The 21894-nt window shown below is 45.0% G+C and overlaps 1 long non-coding RNA gene across 1 annotated transcript; it reads right to left on the bottom strand.

Annotated features, from left to right (window-relative positions):
• Positions 1-3453: 3453 nt before the first annotated feature.
• On the bottom strand, positions 3454-21825 carry LOC121000785. Its single transcript, XR_005778901.1, has 3 exons — positions 21814-21825; positions 18486-18488; positions 3454-4349 (listed from the first exon to the last, which is right to left on the bottom strand). It is a non-coding gene; the product is annotated as an uncharacterized LOC121000785 (long non-coding RNA).
• Positions 21826-21894: the final 69 nt, after the last annotated feature.

Here is a 21894-nt window from a genome sequence, read left to right as displayed (position 1 = left end):
ACTCAGCTAATTGATCTCATTGTCACATTATTTAACCAATGGTCACATATGACACGTATCACATCACAATAGCAGAAGTCAGAAGTGTTTAGTAAGGGATTAGTAAGGGAGTTGGCAGTTTGGTCAGGGGCCATTTTATCAAGCAAACTGTTAGTTATAATACAAGCAAGTATACACTTAATATATATGATTCCACAACAGTCCCCCCTTGTAGACTTGATTGTAGACTTTCCCTAAACCTAGCGAATCCACAGTGAATACTATTTGTATCCTTTTCACCGACAGTGGCGACAACCTATCCCTTGTGGATAAGTTCCCGGTTAAGCGGACTTCTGATAATACCCTGGGATTCATCTGTCCCTAATCCTCATGTCTTGGATCTTCAGTCTTGGGTGGAGGAGGTACATCAGCTGGGGATGGAGGTGTCGGAAATGAAGGGATCACATCCTTATCTACTTCTGTACTAGCCATTTGTTCATAGAGGAGCAGTATGGGTTCTTCAGCAGTCTTCTTCTTCTTGGTGATGTGGTTAATGCAAGAAACAACATCTTTGATCAGTATGTAGCTTATCAGTAATATTAGGGCTATCTGTAATATCCCCTGAATTATTCCCATCAGCCATCCACTAATTCCCTTGAACCAGTTACTGGGATTAAGAAATGAGAAAGTGTCAGACCACCATGTTGATTTATCTGCTCTATGAGCCTCTAACCATTTATCATATATCTCACTCATCTTTTCCAAACCTGCTTTCACTTGTAGATTACCTTGTGGATCGATATAATGGCAGCATGCAGTGCCCACTATCTGGCACATACCTCCATCCTTCGCAGTCAAATAGTCTAATACTAAAGTGTGTTGATTAGTGACTATGATAAGCTGATTCTGGATAATATTAGATGTGTTCAGTAGTTTCATTATCTCCCAAATCTGATCATCTAAATAGTCAGTAGCCATTACTAGTTTGTCATATGTTTGCATAATCATAGGATAGATAAACAGGGTACTAAAGAATTTGTTGGCACCACTCATTTCCACAAGATGGGGTTTTCCATTTGGTCTAGGAGTGTTATCTGCAGCTCTTTTATATAAGGTGTGCTTGGGGATAACATTGACATTCAGGTTTCCATGGGGCAGTATAAAAGTGGCTGGCGTGAGCCTAGCAATTGTACACAAACCATTGAAATCCGGAGGAAGCCATTTATATGCCCTGTGTCCACATACCATGTATATGTTTTCTGGAACAGAGACCACTGTACTATTGAACAAACGAGTGATTAAGTGGGCTAATACGACACCTTCTGCTAGTTTTTGACCCTCTTTTTGACCCTCTGTGGTGTTACTAGTTATCCCTGTTACCAGGTCACTTATACTGCGGCGGGCGCAGGCTATATCACCACTTGCTCCAGCATATATGCCAATGCACTGTACTGGACTGTCCAGGTTGGAATCATTACAGCCTGATTTGTTATGGGAACTAAAGACCATACCTTGGGTCTGTACCTGTAGACAGTGACAGTGGGTCCAATTTGGAAAGCAGGATACATTGCTCCACATATAGTCATTCCAGGGCATATTGCTATACTCAGCTGAGGGTCCGGTTCTGTTTATCATTAGCCATGGGGACCCATCCCATGCTAACACCATTAGGGAAGCTTTCCTGTTGCCATCTTTAGAATTTACTTCATTTATGCTAGAAAGGAAGATAGCTGATCCTGCCAAAACTTTTAACTCTAGAAGGGTTAGGGGCACAGCTAAATAAGGCATAGCCCTAGCATTTACTGGGCCATGTGTACATATCCAACAATCTTTTAGTGGGGAGGTGGTGTCAGAGTCACCTTCCTTCAGACTCTCATACAACACCTGATGATGTTTGACAAACTTATTGTCCCACCCGTCATCCTTTCCTGAGGGAGGTGTGTATGCACTGGTGAGTGTTAATAGTGCTAACAGACAGAAGAAAATCATTTTATTAGCTCTGGATCTGGCGGGCTCCTTATCCTTTTGCAGTGAGAGGCGTGGATCTTCCTTCGAGCTTTACAGAAGTCGGAGTGGTCAGTAGTACTTGGTAGGGCCCCTCGAAGCGTGGTTCTAGAGTACTTCTGACGTGTTTCTTGACCACTACCCACTCTCCTGGTTTCAGAGTGAGCCTGCCTTCTAGTGAGTCAGGATCTGGAATGGAAGAAGAGACTTGTGCATGGATGTTAGATAACTGTTTGCTCAAAGCTATCACATATTTTGCAATAGATTCATAATGCATTTGCAATTGTTGTGGGAAGTACAGCCCCATCCGAGGTCCTGACCCAAACAATATCTCGTGGTGTCAGCTTGTGGGGAGGTTTGGGAGTGTGCCTGACTGCATAGAGTGCTATTGGTAAACACTGAACCCAGTTGAGCCCTGTTTCCCTAGTCATTTTCAGCATTTTTGACTTTAATACCCCGTTCAGTCTTTCGACCTTGCCGCTACTTTGGGGTCTGTAGGGAGTGTGGAATGCCAGGTGTGACCCTACCATCTTCCGGACCTCTTGGGTTAGGTTAGCAGTGAATGCTGGGCCCTGATCACTCTCAATGACCTCAGGTACCCCATACCTACAGACAGTTTCCTGTATCAATTTCTTAGCAGTAGTTGTTGCTGTCTGATTCCTGACAGGGTAGGCTTCTGGCCACCCAGAGAACATGTCTACCACTACTAACACGTATTGAAACCCTTGGCACATTGGCATCTGGATATGATCAATCTGGATCCTCTGGAAGGGGTATAAGGCTTTTGGGAGACATCTTTTGGGCGTAGGCTCAGTCCTACCGGGATTGCATTGGGCACAGATTAGACATGACTGGATATATTTCAACAGAACAGGGGTGATTCCTGGGGCTACCCATATTTTATCGATGAGCTCCTTCATTATTGTCTTAGATTGGTGAGTGGGTCCATGGGCCATAGAGGCAATTATAGGATAGAGCGCTCTAGGCAAGCACACTTTCTTCCCTTGTGTCCAAAGTCCGGATTCTTCTTCAAGGGCTGAATCTTTTAGCCAGGATTCCTTTTCTGAGCGAGTGGCTTGCTTCTGCATCTGTTTCAGTAGATCCCATGATACTTCTTGTTGTTTGAGATCCTTTTGTGCCAGCATGATTTTATCTGGCTGTGCTCCTTCCTCTTCCATTGCTGCTTGTTTGGCTGCTTGGTCAGCCAAAGCATTTCCTTTGGCTTCTGGTGTGTCAGCACGGGTATGCACCTTTACTTTGATTACTGCCACTTTGGTGGGCAGTAGTACTGCAACCATTAAAGCCTCTACTGCTGAAGCATGTTTAATTGGAGTTCCTGTGGCTGTAATGTAGTCTCTGGCCTTCCATATTACTCCAAAATCATGAACTACTCCAAAGGCATATCTGGAGTCTGTGTAGATGTTGGCAGTGGAGTCTTTCGCTATGAGGCAGGCCTCAGTAAGGGCTATGAGTTCAGTCTCTTGTGCTGACTGGTCTGGGCGCAATTGCCTTGCACACAGCACTTTGTACTCACTAGTGACTGCCATGCCTCTATGGAATTTCCCTTTGTCATCGGCATACCTTGACCTGTCCACAAACAGTGTCCAATGTGGGTTTTGCAAGGGAGTATCTTGTATTGATGGTGCTGTTCCCACTTCAGCTTCCATCATTGTAATGCAATCATGATCTGGTTCCTCATTAGGTGAGCCAATAGCTGTCCATAATTCCTCTTCCTGGAGATCCTCTTCTGCTTGTAAATCAATAAAATCCACAGAATCTCTTTCTGCAGTATACTCCCCCCTTGGGAGAGGAAGGAGTGCAGCCGGGTTGAGGATGTGGCATCTCTGAATGGTGACATTATCTGGTAGAAGCAGACTACACTGAAGCCTGAGGTGGCATTGTGCAGTGAAGTGTTTAGGTTGTGTCTGTTGAAGGATAGCCGAGATGTCATGAGGAGCCATGATGGTGAGGGGGTGTCCTAGGATAATGTCAGCGGTGGCGTTCAGAAGTGAGCTAGCAGCATGAACGGCCCTGACACAGGAAGGGGTGGCTCTGGCTACAGGGTCTAGACGTTTTGAAAAGTAACCTAGAGGTCTATTACGACCCCCATGGCTCTGGGTGAGAACTCCTGTAGCATGACCCTGACGTTCCATGACATAAAGGCGGAAGGGAAGTTTATAGTTAGGAATGCCAAGAGCTGGGGCAGTGATAATGGCTTGTTTGAGAGATTCGAATGCTTCTATGGCCTCTGCAGTCATTTGGAAAGGAACAGTAGCAACACGGGGTATGCAGTCATACAGTGGCTGCATCAGAACGGATGCATCAGGGATCCACGGCCTACAGTACGAAATTAGTTCCAGAAAGGTCTGCAGTTGGTGAGGGGTATCTGGTAGTGGGATGTCTGAGACTGCTTTCTTCTGGCATCCGTAAGGTGCTTACTGCCTTGTGAGATGCAGTGGCCTAGGAAAACAACTTTTGGAAGACACAACTGCAATTTGGAACGTGAGACATTGCACCCAGCATCTGCCAGGAATTGAAGAAGTGAGGTAGATGAGTCCAGGCAGACGGGGTGTGAGTCAGCACAAAGAAGTAAATCATCCACATATTGTAAGAGTTCCACCTCTGGGTGATCTGCTTGCCATGGGTGTAAGATGGAAGCCATTGCTTTGCTAAAGCAGGAAGGACTATTCTGAGCTCCTTGAGGCAAAACCGTCCAGGTGTATTGTTTTCCATCATGTGTAAAAGCAAAGAGAAATTGGGAGTCATCATGCAATGGGACAGAGAAGAAGGCATTTGCCAGATCAATGACTGTGAAGATAGTGGCCGTAGGAGGAATGCTAGCAAGCAAGGTGTGGGGATTTGTAACAATTGGGGTTTCAAAGACCGTAGCCTCATTGATTGCTCTGAGGTCTTGGACCATAAGATATACAGGAAGCTGTCCTTTTTCCCTTTTCTTTTTGACTGGATATAAGGGTGTGTTACACGGTGAAGTGGTAATTTTGATAGCCCCATTTGTAAGAAGAGCCTGTATCTGGAGGGTGATAGCATCTCTCTGGGAAATGGAGAGAGGGTATTGTGCTTTGTATGGTAGTAAGTTGGGATTTTTCAAGGTTACAGTGACTGGCGGGACCTTGAGACGCCCAATGTCCTGGGGACCTTTGGTCCAAAGGGTATCAGGGATGAGGTGCAAAATGCTTTGTAACGTATCCCCTTGTTCGGGTGATTCAGAGGGCTGGGCTGTTAATGTCATCATGAGGCAGGTATCTTCAGGACACAGTGCTGTACCTAGGACAACTGTACCATTTTCTTTGAATTGAATGTTGGCCCGGATTTTCTGAAGAAAATCTGAACCTAATAAATTAAAAGGGCATATCTGGCTTACAACAAATTGTGACATTACGCCAGTGGGTAGATGTAACTGTGGGGATTGGCCTTGGGACTTAGTGGAGGGAGTAATCAGGAGAGGCTTAGTAACAGGGTTGTGCTGGGTGACCCCTTCTAAACTAGAGCAGGGTAAATGTATATCTGTGAGCCAGGCAGGGAGTATGGCAGTCTCACATAACACACTGCGGGCTGCACCAGTGTCTACAAGGAATGAGAGTTCCTTCCCCGCCACATCGAGGGTGATTCGAGGGGCGGGGCCAGCAGGAGGGGCAGAGACTGCCATACACGGAGTGTCCCCTCCCAGCAACACTGGTTTGCCAATGTCCTATTGGGGTGGAGCTGGCCATGGAGGAGGAGTTCCTCTTTGGCTCTGGGCTGCTGGCCACAGATGTCTGGAGCGGCAGTTTCTCTTTATGTGTCCTGGCTTGCCGCACCCTTAACAGACACGGCGTGGGGGCCTCTCCTCTCCTTCTCCCCCTGTCATGACAGCCATAACTGCTGTGCGGGTTTTCTTGGTATTGCTCTCCAGCCCTTTTGCAACTTGTTCTAAGATTTCTAAGGTTAATGATTTCCATTCTGGGCGGCAGGTAACAAGAGCTTTGTTCAGGTCTGACCTAAGGCCATCTACAAATGATCGGGCCAGAAGTCTCAGGTGCACAAGTTCATTTGGACTGAATCCCATATCTTTATAGTTTTGTCTAACTCTTTGAACAAACTTCTCTACTGGCTTTATCCTGTACCATATCTTGCAGGATGGTGGATTGTTCTGCTAATTTATCCTTTACCCATTTATACAATTGTCGAATGAAATGGTCGCCGGATTCTGGATCTCGAGTGTCAAAGTTCATTCCAGGAAGCTCTGGTTGGCGTATATGATCCATTATAAGTGAAGAATATTCGCCAGTCTTATTTTCTACAATACTTTGCAAGTCTGACCAAGTACACCCGTATACTTGTGACAATTTTCTGTAAAAAGGCATAGGGTGCATATCTGGATCTGGCATGAGGTTCACTATGGTGAACAACTGCTGGGGGGTGAAGGACACATACTTAGGTGGCCCGACTGGGCGGATGTTTAACAAAGCCTCCTTTATAACTTCAAGATTCCCTTGTTCCAAGGTATGGAATTCTCTTTGCAACTGTGCAATTTAGCTTTGGAAAGTGTCATTCGCTGCTCTAGCATCCAGGCTACCCAGGGAAATATCGGAGAAGGGCTCAAGATGCGGCGACATCCTATGTACTGGGGTTTGTCCTGCTTCAGGCGCAACTGCATAGTCCACTGTCTGCTCTCACTCTTCCCCTGCGTATTCTTTAGGTTCCTCTCCATCCTTATCTTCCTGATCTGCGCCACTTCCTCCTACCATTATATGAGCAGGTACTATGGGTTTACTGGGTGGCATGTAGGTGCCGTCAGGATTTAAAATGGGTTATACAGTAGTGACTTGGGGCTTGACAGAAGGAGCAAGTTTGGGGGAAATTACAAGTCCGGCCTTGGGCGTTGGCTGAGGACAAGATAGCGTAGTTGCCGGGACTGGTGGGACGTGCTGGGGAGCTAAAAGAGTGTGGTCATGTGGGCGTGGAGCACCACAGGCTAAGCACGTATCACGGGAGGCAGGGTTCTGCTGACCACACACTGTACAAGTCCAACTTCCCCTTTTCCTTTCAGCAGCGCCATTATAGGGCAGTGGCTGTTCCCGCGCTAAGACTGGGCCAGGCCGATAGTAATGGTGTCCTGACTTTTCATCAAACATTACATCTCCTTTTGTCTGTTCACATTCTCTGCTACAGTCCAGCCACACCCTAACTGTATCTATCAACTTGTCATCTTTAAATTTGCCTCTCTTTTCAGTCAACAATGTCTGCCATGTAGCGGAACACAATATGCCCCCTTTTGCAATATCATAACTTTTTTCTAACTTGCTTAATCCTTTAACATGACATTTTCCTCTCCAGTCCGCCACGTACTGTTCAGGTGAACAATAGCCCTTCGGGACACTTTTTTGGTTACCAATTTTGCAAAAACACGTTCTGGAGCCTTCACTTATTGTCTCTGATAATTGGATAGCAGAGACACTGACAAGCAAAAGCCTTGAGCTTGAGATTAACACACCCTGGGTTATCAGCAAGCCGTCTCTCTCCCTTCTACAATTTCTTGGGGTCACACACCAGGGTTACCCCTCAATGTAGGCACTTTGGGAGACTTTTTTCTGCTGTTCTGTCAGTCTATGCCTCTCCTCACAGAGAAACCAACCATACACATAAAAATAATAAAACACAGTACATCAAGCTTTATCAATACAATATGGGGTTCTTACTCTCAAGCCCCTGAGGATGCCTCACTGCCGATGCACCCCTCCCTAGAACAAATATGGATAGACTAGGCCAAGGGACACAGATAGGCAAGATGAATATATTTTCTCACCTCTTATCACGGGCCGCGGTCCCGGTGTCCGTTGGCTCGTCTCTCCTGGTCCAGTCTCTGGGGGTATGCCAGCAGGAGGTCCAATCCTTCAGGCCCCACGTTGGGCGCCAAATGTTCTGGTTCTGATACAATAGTCAGACTAGGTTGATGTACTGCTCCGAATCGGTATCAAATGGTAGGCATACGTACGCCGAGAGGAAATCACACACAGACTGTCACAGTGAAGTCAATGCTAGATGTTCCGTTTATTACTCGTGATACAAGGGTTTTTATAGAAAAGAAAGGGGAACCTTATGACTCAGCTAATTGATCTCATTGTCACATTATTTAACCAATGGTCACATATTACACGTATCACATCACAATAGCAGAAGTCAGAAGTGTTTAGTAAGGGATTAGTAATGGAGTTGGCAGTTTGGTCAGGGGCCATTTTGTCAAGCAAACTGTTAGTTATAATACAAGCAAGTATACACTTAATATACACTGCTCAAAAAAATAAAGAGAACACAAAAATAACACATCCTAGATCTGAATTAATTAAATATTCTTCTGAAATACTTTGTTCTTTACATAGTTGAATGGGCTGACAACAAAATCACACAAAAATAAAAAAAATGGAAATCAAATTTTTCAACCCATGGAGGTCTGGATTTGGAGTCACACTCAAAATTAAAGTGGAAAAACACACTACAGGCTGATCCAACTTTGATGTAATGTCCTTAAAACAAGTCAAAATGAGGCTCAGTAGTGTGTGTGGCCTCCACGTGCCTGTATGACCTCCCTACAACGCCTGTGCATGCTCCTGATGAGGTGGCGGGCGGTCTCCTGAGGGATCTCCTCCCAGACCTGGACTAAAGCATCTGCCAACTCCTTGACAGTCTGTGGTGCAACGTGACGTTGGTGGATAGACGTGATGTCCCAGATGTGCTCAATTGGATTCAGGTCTGGGGAACGGGCAGGCCAGTCCATAGCATCAATGCCTTCGTCTTGCAGGAACTGCTGACACACTCCAGCCACATGAGGTCTAGCATTGTCTTGCATTAGGAGTAACCCAGGGCTAACCGCACCAGCATATGGTCTCACAAGGGGTCTGAGGATCTCATCTCGGTACCTAATGGTAGTCAGGCTACCTCTGGCGAGCACATGGAGGGCTGTGCGGCCCTCCAAAGAAATGCCACCCCACACCATTACTGACCCAATGCCAAACCGGTCATGCTGGAGGATGTTGCAGGCAGCAGAACGTTCTCCACGGCGTCTCCAGACTCTGTCACGTCTGTCACATGTGCCCAGTGTGAACCTGCTTTCATCTGTGAAGAGCACAGGGCGCCAGTGGCGAATTTGCCAATCTTGGTGTTCTCTGGCAAATGCCAAACGTCCTGCATGGTGTTGGGCTGTAAGCACAACCCCCACCTGTGGATGTCGGGCCCTCATATCACCCTCATGGAGTCTGTTTCTGACCGTTTGAGCAGACACATGCACATTTGTGGCCTGCTGGAGGTCATTTTGCAGGGCTCTGGCAGTGCTCCTCCTGTTCCTCCTTGCACAAAGGCGGAGGTAGCGGTCCTGCTGCTGGGTTGTTGCCCTCCTACGGCCTCCTCCACGTCTCCTGATGTACTGGCCTGTCTCCTGGTAGCGCCTCCATGATCTGGACACTACGCTGACAGACACAGCAAACCTTCTTGCTACAGCTCGCATTGATGTGCCATCCTGGATAAGCTGCACTACCTGAGCCACTTGTGTGGGTTGTAGACTCCGTCTCATGCTACCACTAGAGTGAAAGCACCGGCAGCATTCAAAAGTGACCAAAACATCAGCCAGGAAGCATAGGAACTGAGAAGTGGTCTGTTGTCACCACCTGCAGAACCACTCCTTTATTGGGGGTGTCTTGCTAATTGCCTATAATTTCCACCAGTTGTCTATCCCATTTGCACAACAGCATGTGAAATTGATTTTCACTCAGTGTTGCTTCCTAAGTGGACAGTTTGATTTCACAGAAGTGTGATGGACTTGGAGTTACATTGTGTTGTTTAAGTGTTCCCTTTATTTTTTGAGCAGTGTATATGATTCCACAACATATCCACCTGACTTCTCCTCAGCGCAACTGATGGTCCCAACCCCATTTATAAGGCAAGAAATCCCACTTATTAAACCTGACAGGGCACACCTGTGAAGTGAAAACCATTTCAGGGGACTACCTCTTGAAGCTCATCAAGAGAATGCCAAAGCAGTAATCAAAGCAAAAGGTGGCTACTTTGAAGAACCTAGAATATGACATATTTTCTGTTGTTTCACACTTGTTTGTTATGTATATAATTCCACATGTGTTAATTCATAGTTTTGATGCCTTCATAGTCATGAAAATAAAGAAAACTTTTTGAATGAGGTGTGTCCAAACTTTTGGTCTGTACTGTATTCTATTTTTTCTTTCTTTATAGTTTTTCAGTGCTTCCTGTTTCAGTGATTTAATAGCTTTTTTTTTGTTCCTCACCCTTTTATTCCCATAACCTCTCACAATTAGAGTTTAGGATGTGTTTAAAAATATCCCATTCGGCGGCTGCATGATTATTTTTCAGGACATTGTCCCAGTTAGTTAGGCCATACTCTTTTAAATGACTATTTTAAGGTTATTATTTTATGTTCACTATTTACCAGGTGTCCCCAACCTGCCCATCTGTTGTTCTGTAAGGTCTATTGGTTAGTACTAAGTACAGTACAGTACAGTACAGCTGTCCCTCTAGTTGGGTCTTGAACAAGTTGGGAAAGTTAGTTGTCTTTGGTTATTGCAAAGAACATGTTTCCTTTATGAGATCTACAGTTTAAGTTTCCCAGTCTATATGTGGGTAGTTGAAGTCCCCGATAATAACAATCTCATTATGATTTGCCGCCTCATCTGTCTCATTTAGTAGCAAATTTTTTGTGGACTCTGTTATATGTTATATTAGGTGGCTTATAACAAACTCCTATCAGTATTTTATTATTGTTTTTTCCTCCATATATGTCTACCCACAGTGACTCCACATGTTCATTTCCCTCACTTACATCTTCCTAGAGTGTAGGCTTCAGAGAGGACTTTATATAAAGGCACCCCCCCCTCTGCAGTTTTGACAATACTTTCTAAACAGACTGTAACCCTGTACATTAAACGCCCAGTTATAGCTATCATCCAGCCATGTGTCAGTTATTCACACTATGTCATAGTTCTCCTCAGACATTACTACTTCCAGTACGTGGTACAGGTAGTATTTCGGAAAACACTACCTGTGAGGTCCTTGCCCTAAGCTTGTGACCTAAATCCCAGCTACCTACCTCACTTTTCTGAGTCTCCATACTACCACTCTCCCCTGCATCTACCCCATGGAGTGCCTGCTCATTGAGCAGCAAACTCTTTTCCAAATTGCCAACGCTTTTCTGTGTCGAAACATGGTTGTTTAGATACACGATGTGCGATTCCAAATGGGCAATTTGCTCACATTTTGAACAAAAATATGCACTCTCTAACAGCTGTTCCACGACTGCATATATTTGACAAGATTTGCACGAGGACTGCATTGTCAATAATGGAACACATACTAATGTGGACTAAGAGAAAGAAAAATTACAACAATACAGTGCAATGATATGCAACTGAATTTACTGTAGTGCCCTTCTAAATTACCTCAATCTTAATCACACACACTTGACATACTTGAAATCAAACTCGCATAGTTTGTCTGCGTGTATAGAAGCTGCTTCCAAACAACTTCATACCAGACTGCTGTTTTTTTTCCTCTGGAAAAATCCTTGTCTGCCTAGTCTGTATTCCTGCCTGCCAAACACTCAGCCTGCCTTGCCTATGTCTGCACTACTAACATACTTGCTTTAAAGGCTAAGTGACTGTTGAGACCGGATTTGCAGTTTTAGTGGGTTTTTGCTATTCTGAGCCCCTGGTACTTGTACCAAAGTCCCTTACCCCAGTAATCAGCTGCCAACTATACTGAGACTATCTGAAGAGTTAGAGGTCTGGATGCTCCCCTGCAGTGAATTCCAGATCCCTGTACGGGGGTTTAAGGGTGACTACCAGGGGTGCACCGGAATAATGCCCTTAGGGTTTAGCCCCAAGCTAAACCAGTTAGTTGGCACAGATACTTAAAGAACTGAGGTTTTCAGCAACCTCAAACCTAGGAACAGACCCTAATTAAAGAATTAGACCGAAGACTAGGTAACACTGACATGGAAAAGGACTTAGGAATTTTAGTGGACAGCAAACTAGACTGTAGAAACTACTTTTTGTCAGCTGCTAATAACTGGAATGGGTGGACTACATTACCCGGAAAGATTAGGAATATTTAGTTTAGAAAAAAAAGACTAGGGATGAGCGAACTTCATATTTTGAAGTTCGTGTTCAGATATATGCTAAATAGCTTTATGGATTCCGTTACCACGGACCATAACGCAATTCCATGACGGAATGCATAACGAAATGACTTTAGAGGCATTCCGTTATTCATTCCGTCATAATATAAGTCTATGGCCAGCATAACAGATCCGTCCGGTTTTCGTTATGCTGGAGTCCTCTACTGCATAATGGGAACCGGACAGATCCGTTATGCAGGCCATAGACTTCTATTATGACTGAATGAATAACGAAATGCCTCTAAAGGCATTCCATTATGCATTCTGTCATGGAATTGCTTTATAGTCCGTGGTAACAGAATCCATAACACAATTCAACATATACCCGAACTTCAAAATATGACGTTCGCTCATGCCTAAAAAAGACGACTGAGGTCTAATAACTATGTATGAATATATTAGGGGCAGCACAGAGATCTATCCCATCATCTATTTATAACCAGGACTGTGATAAGGGGACATCCACTGCTTCTAGAGAAAAGAAAGTTTCTACACAAACATAGAAGATAATTCTTTACTGTAAGAGCAGTGAGACTATGGGACTCTCTGCCTGAGGAGGTGCTGAAGGTAAATTCACTAAAGGAGTTCGAGAGGGGTCTGGATGTATTTCTGGAGTGTAATAATAGCTTATGGTTATAAGATTTCTGGGGAGGTCGTTGATCCTGTGAGTATCCTGGCTGCCTAAGTGGACTCTGGAAGGAATATTTTTCCCCTAAAATGAGGACAATTGGCGTCTACCTCACAGTTTTTTTTTGCCTTCCTCTGGATCATCTTACAGGAAAACAGGCTGAACTGGAAGGACAGATGTGTTATTTCAGCCTCAGTGGTTAGCATTGGTGCCTTGAAGCGCTGGGGGTCCTAAGTTCGAATCCGACCAAGGACAACATTTGCATGGAATTTCTATGTTCTCCCCATGCTTGTGTGGGTTTCCTTTGGGTACTCTGGTTTCCTCCCACACTAAAAAGACATACTGATAAGGAACTTAGATTGTGAGCCCCATTGGGGAGAGCTGGATGCTAATGTCTGTAAAGCGCTGCGGAATATAGTAGCGTTATATAAATGTGTAAAATAAATAATAAAATAAACTGTTACTATCCTCTCAAACTATCTTACTACCTAAAGAGAAAAGGGGTGGAATAGACGGCTCTACTGCTCAGGCAAATGGCCGAGGTGCAAGGCTGCTAGAACTGACTCACCCAGTCAGGAGTGGATAAATTGAAGGAAAATAAGTAAGCAGGCACACTATAATTTGAGTCAATATATTAATTTATTTATATATATGATGGATCATATATATAAATAAATTAATATATTGACCCAAATTAGAGTGTGCCTGCTTACTTATTTTCCTTCAATTTATCTTACTACCTAACCTATTATTAACAGGTCAAAATTTCATGACCAAATACCCTTCTATTGGAGAACTTAACTGTTCTAAAACCTCGTTACTGCTGCCTAAGGTTTCATTGAAAGCTCCACTGAATTGCTTACATTTAGAGATGACAGAATGGTTCGATCCGAATATATTCGCTGCAAATTTTATTAAAAAACGGCTATATCCTGGCTGCTGAGAGCCTTTATTTTGGTGTAGAACACTGTGCCTTTTAGTAACACGCATAGGGAGTCTGCTTTGGTAGCGAAATAATACTATGAGTCCGTATGACATGCAGATGACAGGTGTTGCTCTTAGAATCACTGCACACTTCACTTATTAGGGCAGTCACGGGGCCAAAACTGACCAAATAACATAAGTATGAACTCAGCCTTACAGGTCGATGTTAGCGCCAAAAAGAAGCACATTCCTTTTACACAGTCGCCAGCTGACTCCACATACAGTAGATGTCTACAAAACCTGTTCTATTAAACGCTTATACAAGTAGAGCCCCCCCCTGACATAGTGGAGAGGGTGTCAGCAGTAAGTTAGTGTTGACGTCAGTGATTATTTTTCTCTTCCTCGTATCTGTCAGAACAATAACCCACAAAAAACGGATCCTGTCTGTGGAGCATATGCCTTCACTCGGTCAGCATTTGTTCAATAATCCATCAGTATTGCTAATGCCAAAAAAGAAAAACAGGCGTGGATCTAAAACAGAGATGACACATGAATGGAATATTTGCATGTCTTCTGTGTTTTGTACCCACTCCTGCTTTTGGCTACCAAATCATAAGCCAATTCTGATGGGACCATACAGGCCTTACAGCTGCTACACAGACAGGATCTGTTGTGCGTCTAATTTTTCCTTCCTTCTGACAGATCAGAAGAAGGGTCAAATAAATGATGATGTCATCCAGACCGAAAGGCAAAATAGTGGCCCAGTCATGAAGTGGGGAGGGTGGGAACAGCATGAGAAGTCCACAGAGTGGACCTATGACATAGTGGTGAGGTGGAAGCAGCATGAGGAGCCCACAGAATGGCACAATGACAGAGTCCGTAGTTGGCGGCAGCATGAGGAGACCACAGAGTGGCCCAATGACAGAGTGTGGAGGTGGCGGCAGCAGCAGCAGAATGACGAAGCCACCGAGTGGCACAATGACGCAGTCTGGAGTTGCCGGCAGCAGAAGGAGACCGCAGAGTGGCAAGGTGACATAATGTGGAGATGGCAGTAGCAGCAGCATCAGAAGACCACAGAGTGGCAAGGTGACATAGTGTGGATATGGCAGCAGATAATGTGGAGATGGCAATAACAGCAGCAGCATAAGGAGACCATAGAGTGGCAAGGTGACATTGTGTGGCGATGCGACATTGAATCATCAACAAGGTGGATAACTAGGGGAAGGGACCCACCCCGAGTGTCACACCGTTGACAATAAAAACGTGAGGAAATGAGCGCCAGTCTCAAGAATAATAAGTTACATAAACAAACAGGTCCAATTAAGAATAGCACCACCCACAGACACAAGGGACTAGCATGTGGGGTGAATTAGTATAATATAGAGTGAGGTATAGTGAGATGCATTAAAACAATGGATCCAACGCTGAATAGAACATAAAATTAAATCAACCGGAAGTGGCTTCTTTGGGCAGGCCTGACCTGCCAAAAGAAGCCACTTCTGTACGCGACCCTTTGTAAGATAATACTGAGCATTTGGCCGATAGACAATATACCATTCAGTGTAGGAAGGGGGTATTGTGACCCCTGAAACGCGATGAGCCGTATATTTTATTAATAAAGAGGATTGATGACATATTCTTGGATTCGTGTGCTGAATTACATCCGGGCTGCACATCCAGTGCGTTGACATCGACCTCAACCATTCTACAAGCGATCCCGGCCAGGGGGGTGACTTGCCCCAGGTGTCTTGAGTTTATCCTGGTGGCGAACCCCCAATGAAGTGAGTGGATCATTAAGAATAATATTATTTCCAATATTATCTCATTTTATGTTCTATCCAGCATTGGATCCATTGTTTTAATGCATCTTACTATACCTCACTCTATATTATACTAATTCACCCCACATGCGAGTCCCTTGTGTCTGTGGATGGTGCTATTCTTAATTGGACCTGTTTGTTTATGTAACTTGTTATTCTTGAGACTGGCGCTCATTTCCTCACGTTTTTGTCAACAGTGTGACACTCGGGGTGGGTCCCTTCCCCTAGTTATCCACCTTGTTGCTGATTCTATGTCGCATTTCTATAGTGTTTTGCCTCGCTTACACTAGAGCAACCTTCTCTATTTTACCACCTGCATCCTTATCAGTTCCTTCACCTCACGGTCCTGTTGGCGCCCCTGTTTGTTATCCTTTTCCTTCAAGGACAAGATTTAGTCCTGTGAAGCCCCTGGATAACCTAGTTTTTTTCTGTTTGTTTTTTCCATAGTGTGGAGATGGCAGCAGCAAGAGGAGACCACCGAGTGGCAAGGTGACATGATGTGGAGATTGTAGTAGCAGCAGCAGCAGCATCAGGAGACCACAGAGTGGCAAGGTGACATAGTGTGGAGATGGCAGCAGCAGGAGGATACCACAGAGTGGCAAAGTGACATAGTGTGGAGATGGCAGTAGCATCAGCAGAAGCATCAGGAGACCGCAGAGTGGCAAGGTGACAATGTGGAGATGGCAGTAGCAGCAGCATGAGGAGACCACAGAGTGGTAAGGTGACATAATGTTGAGATGGCAGTAGCAGCACCAGCAGCATCAGGAGACCACAGAGTGGCACGGTGACATAGTGTGGAGATGGCAGCAGCAGGAGGATATCACAGAGTGGTAAAGTGACATAGTGTGAAGATAGCAGTAGCAGAATCATCAGGAGACCACAGATTGTCAAGGTGACATAGCGTGCATATGGCGGCAGCATGAGGAGACCGCAGAGTGGCAAGGTGACATAATGTGGAGATGATAATAGCAGCAGCAGCAGCAGCAGCAGCAGCATCAGGAGACCACAGAGTGGCAAGGTGAGAATGTGGAGTTGGCAGTAGAAGTAGCAGCAGCATCAGGAGACCACAGAGTGGCAATGTGACATAGCAGCAGCAAGAGGAGACCACAAAGTGTCAGGGTGACAATGTGGAGATGGCAGTAGCAGCAGCGTCAGGAGACCACAGTGTGGCAAGGTGACAGTGTGGATATGCCAGCAGCATAAGGAGGCCACAGAGTGGCAGGGTGACATAATGTGGTAGTAGCAGCAGCATCAGGAGACCACAGAGTGGCAAGGTGACATAGTATGGAGATGGCAGCGGCAGCAGCACCTTCTGTTCTACATATTTATGCAGGGTTGGCATTGCCTTTTTCGCAAACAAATGCCAGCTTGGGACTCTCCACCTCAGAACAAGCCATCAGTTCTCTGAAAGGTGCAGAGTCCACCATTTGGAAAGGGAGGGACTGCAGCACCAGCAACTTGGACAGCAGCACGTTCAGCTTCTGTGCCGTTGGATGCGTGCACACATACTGCTGTCTCTTTGCAATTGCTTCGGTGATCCATTGCTAACGGAATGACTGATGAGGAGTAGGAGGAGCAGGAGCATCTGGACCAGTAGAAGATGGGAATGACAGACCGCTCCCTTTGGCTGAGGTGGTGGAGCCTTGACTGCCTGAAACCTGATGCTTGCCACTGGGTGATGCAGCGGTTGCTGCGGCAGGCTGGACCACCACATCAGAACCACGGATCTCCCAGGCCACTGTATGGTGACGCTGCATATATTGACGCAGGGCCGTAGTGCTAACACTGGCACCCTGACCACGCTTCACCTTCTGCCCACAGATACGACATATGGCCACGTTCACCTCCTCTGGCGCTTTGAAAAAACCTGCCAGACTGCTGAGTAGGTGATTTTCCCCCCAACAGTCTACACTGACTGATTGCTACCGCCGTTGCATCCGTGAACCCCTGCACCACTACTTCTATGGCAGGTAGGCTGCTGCGAACCAGGTGGTCTACCCTGGGCATGTTTGGCTCCCAACCTCCCACTGCTGCCACCCTGCTGACTCCCGGCCATGCTAGCGACTTGCTGGCTCAGCCGCTGCCTGACAGGCAAGCTGACACCCTCTTCTCCAGATAATGATGAAGCCCCTTCTTCACCCGGCTCCCAAGCGATGATCCAGCTCTTGTGGGATAGCAGCACCGACTATATTATCAAAAATGTGAATCACATACAGTGTACCCCTCTGCACAATGGCATCCCTTGAGTTTACGCGTTTCAACCACTACTTGGTCTTAATCATAACTGTTTGTTCTGTGTTGCGGGCTTAAATGCACCTTCCCCACCTGTATCCACCAAAAGGGGGAAGGGGAAACCGCCCGAAGACACCATAGAACAAATACTCCCTAGTAACAGCATTCACTATTAACCCTATGTGCATAAAAAAATCTCCTGTTGGAGATAAATACAAAATATACAATATATAAAAATATATATTTAACATGTATTTAAAAGAACACACCCCAGGAAATCATAAAATAGAAGGACATGTAAGCACAAAATTACAGATAAAAGAATACATCACTGCAACATATTTCCTTCCAATGATACCTGAAAAGATTGCATGGTGTGAACAGAACATAGAAAATTTAAAAATTAAAACTTACCTGTCAATGGACATGGGAAAAAAATGTGATTCACATTTTTGCCAATAAAGTCAGAGCTGCTATCCCACAAGTGCTGGATCATCACTTTTTTTCCCTGTGGACACGAAACTTACCTGGTTCGATCCTTGCACAAGGAATTCAACACACAGGGTGAGCTGGATTTGTCGTTTGATCTCATCATCATCGAGTAGTGTCTGCACATCACTGATGTCCTCCTCAACGGCTTCTGGGTCAGGAACCCGACCACTCGCAACACAAGCTCCTGTACCACACTCCTCATCACTACTTGCTCGCCTAGCGGAGGAAGTGGTGGATGTCTCCTCCACATCTTGGCTGGGCAGTAGCTGCTGACTGTCCTCTAGGTCATCCTAACTGAAAAGTGAAGCTGAGCCCACTGCATGTAGTACTTCTTGCGGTGATGGAACAGAAAAGGCCAGAGGCAAGTTGAGGACAGATGAGGGCACAGGGCCTGCTAACTAAGGGTTGTGTCTGACAAACCCACCGACTGTTGGCTGGGAGTGTCTGATGTCACTTGGAATGACATGGATGACCGAGTTATCCAATCAAGAACTGCTGGGTTGCTGGTCAAGACACGACCGCTAGATGACACCAGGAGCTAAGGCCTCTCGCTGCGACTACTGCTGCCACGATCCCTTACTCTGCTGCGACCACTGCTAGCGCCTGAAACATTCAGGCCTCTGCCACTCTTCTGTGCATGGCCTGGCACTTCGCTGCCTGACATACTTGTAGCTGAAATAAACAAATGAAACGGAAACTAAAACAACCCTAAAAACGACTAATATATTTTTCTTTTTGTACTGAAATAGGCCACTAAACGCTTTCACCACAATTAACTGCTAAAATGCACTGAGAATATATTTTTATTGTTGTACTAAAATACGACCATATACGCTTTGACCAGAAAAAAAATAGTGAAGTGCGTATATTTATTTCTTGAAGAACTGAAATATGCCCCTATACTCTTTCACCATAAATAACTGCAGCAGTGAACTGAGAATATATATTTCTTGTTGCACTGAAATTAGCCACTATACGCTTTGACCACAAAAAAATTTGCGTGAACTGCGTATATATTTTTCTGGTAGTACTGAAATACGCCCCTATATGCTTTCACCAGAAATAACTGCAACAGTGCAGTGCATATATATTGGTCTTGTTTTACTGAAATACGCCTCTATATGCTTTCAACAGAAATAACTGCAACAGTGCAGTGCGTATATACTGGTCTTATTTTTACTGAAATACGCCTCTATACGCTTTCAACAGAAATAACTGCAACAGTGCAGTGCGTATCTATTGGTCTTTTTTTTTTTTACTGAAATGCGCCCCTATAGGCTTTCAACAGAAATAACTGCAACAGTGCAGTCCGTATATAATGTTTTTTTTTTTTTTTTAAATACGCCCCTATACGCTTTCACCAGAAATAACTGCAGAAGTGACCTGAGAATATATATTGTTGGACTGAAATAGGCCACTATACGCTTTGACCAGAAAAAAATAAAATGTGAAGTGCGTATATATTTTTCTTGTAGTACTGAAATACTCCCCTATATGCTTTCGCCAGAAATAACTGCAACAGTGCAGTGCGTATATATATTTCTTGTTATACTGAAATACGCCCCTATATGCTTTAAACAGAAATAACTGCAACAGTGCAGTGCGTATATATTTTTCTTGTTGCGCGGAAATAAGCCCCTATACGCTTTCACCAGAAATAACTGCAACAGAGCAGTACGTATATATTTTTCTTTGTTACTGAATTACGCCCCTATACGCTTTCAACAGAAAAAACTGCAGAAGTGAAATGCATATATATTTTTCTTGTAGTACTGAATAAGACACTAAGATATAAGCCTCTAAAGCAGTGGTTCTCAACCTTTCTAAAGCCGTGACCCCTTAATACAGTTCCTCATGTTGTGGTGACCCCCAACCATTAAATTTTTTTCCTTGCTACGTCATAACTAATTTTGCTACTTTTATGAATTGTAATGTAAATATCTGATATGCAGGATGTATTTTTATTGCTACAAAATGAACATAATTAAAGCAGAGTAATTAATCACAAAGACATCCACAGATCCCCCTCCCCTAAACAGTGCCATCCACAGATCCCCCTCCCCTAAACAGTGCCATCCACAGATCCCCCTCCCCTAAACAGTGCCATCCACAGATCCCCCCTCCCCTAAACAGTGCCATCCACAGATCTCCCCCCTAAACAGTGCCATCCACAGATCTCCCCCTAAACTGTGCCATCCACAGATCCCGCCTCCCCTAAACAGTGCCATCCACAGATCTCCCCCCTAAACAGTGCCATCCACAGATCCCCCCTCCCCTAAACAGTGCCATCCACAGATCTCCCCCATAAACAGTGCCATCCACAGATCCCCCCTAAACAGTGCCATCCACAGATCCCCCCTCCCCTAAACAGTGCCATCCACAGATCTCCCCCATAAACAGTGCCATCCACAGATCCCCCCTCCCCTAAACAGTGCCATCCACAGATCTCCCCCCTAAACAGTGCCATCCACAGATCCCCTTTAAACAGTGCCATCCACAGATCCCCCCTAAACAGTGCTATCCACAGATCCCCCCTCCCCTAAACAGTGCCATCATGGCAATTGCTTGTTTTGCCTGTCTGTTAGCGACGGGCCTGGACCCACAATAGGAAGCCTCAGGCGACCCCCCGGAAAGGGCCGATCGACCCCCAGGTTGAGAACCGCTGCTCTAAAGGCTTTTCAATATAAGACTTGCAGCATAATAACAAATAGCTGGAATGACAGAGCTGTCTAATGACTATTTGGATCCCAAAGTAACCGTTCCCTGCACTTGTAAATCACTTTCCTATCAATGTTCCTAGCGCCTTCTGAGGTCTCTCCCTGCACTAAGATGCTGTGAAATGATTCCTCCTTATCCTTTCCCTGCGCTTATAAATCGTTTTTTCTGTCTTTTTTTCCCCACAATAGTTTTTCCAATAGTTGTCCCTAGCGCCTTCACACAGCTGTCCCTGCACTCTGAACACTGGAAAATGTCTGACTGTAAGATGGCCAACGTATTTATAGGGCTGTGACATCACAGGGCTGGCTGACTGCTGATTGGCTGCATGCAGGCATGTCAATCTGGGTGATCCTGCCTTCCCAGAGTTCCTTGCCCCATGTCCTCAGTCTCACACGTGTAGCCGCAATTTTAGGAAAATTGTGATTCGTTACCACGAAGCGAGAGGAAATTCGCATTCGTTGCGAAACAAATTTTTCCTGAAATTCTAAACGAATTCTACTTAGTCAGCTTTGATTCGCTTATCTCTACTTACATCCACTGCACAGATCAAACCAAAAAATCCAAAGTCTCTTGAATTGGTAAAAATGAGCTCAAGATTAGAGATGAGCGAACTTCTTGAAATTTGATTTACGTCTGATTTGGCGAATATTTCGAAAAGTTGGATTTGTACCTGAATCGATTTGTTCCAATTGCCCTGAAAATTGGTATATAACACCATTTAGTTGTCAGATTTTTATTTTTATGAAAAGTGTTCTCTTTCTGGGGATACCACAATATACCTGACAGTATCCTGACCTAGGCCTCTGACCCAGTTAAACCAGTACTCTCTGCTCTGCACTGATGAGGGGCAATCAAACTGAAACTGTCTGCAGATGAGGTGCTGGCTTAATTATTGACTG

Source organism: Bufo bufo, chromosome 5, assembly GCF_905171765.1.
Source record: "Bufo bufo chromosome 5, aBufBuf1.1, whole genome shotgun sequence".
In the NCBI taxonomy this organism is placed as follows: Eukaryota; Metazoa; Chordata; class Amphibia; order Anura; family Bufonidae; genus Bufo; species Bufo bufo.
The sequence above is the reverse complement of the archived record's forward strand: the minus strand, read 5'-3'. Positions and strand labels throughout refer to the sequence as shown.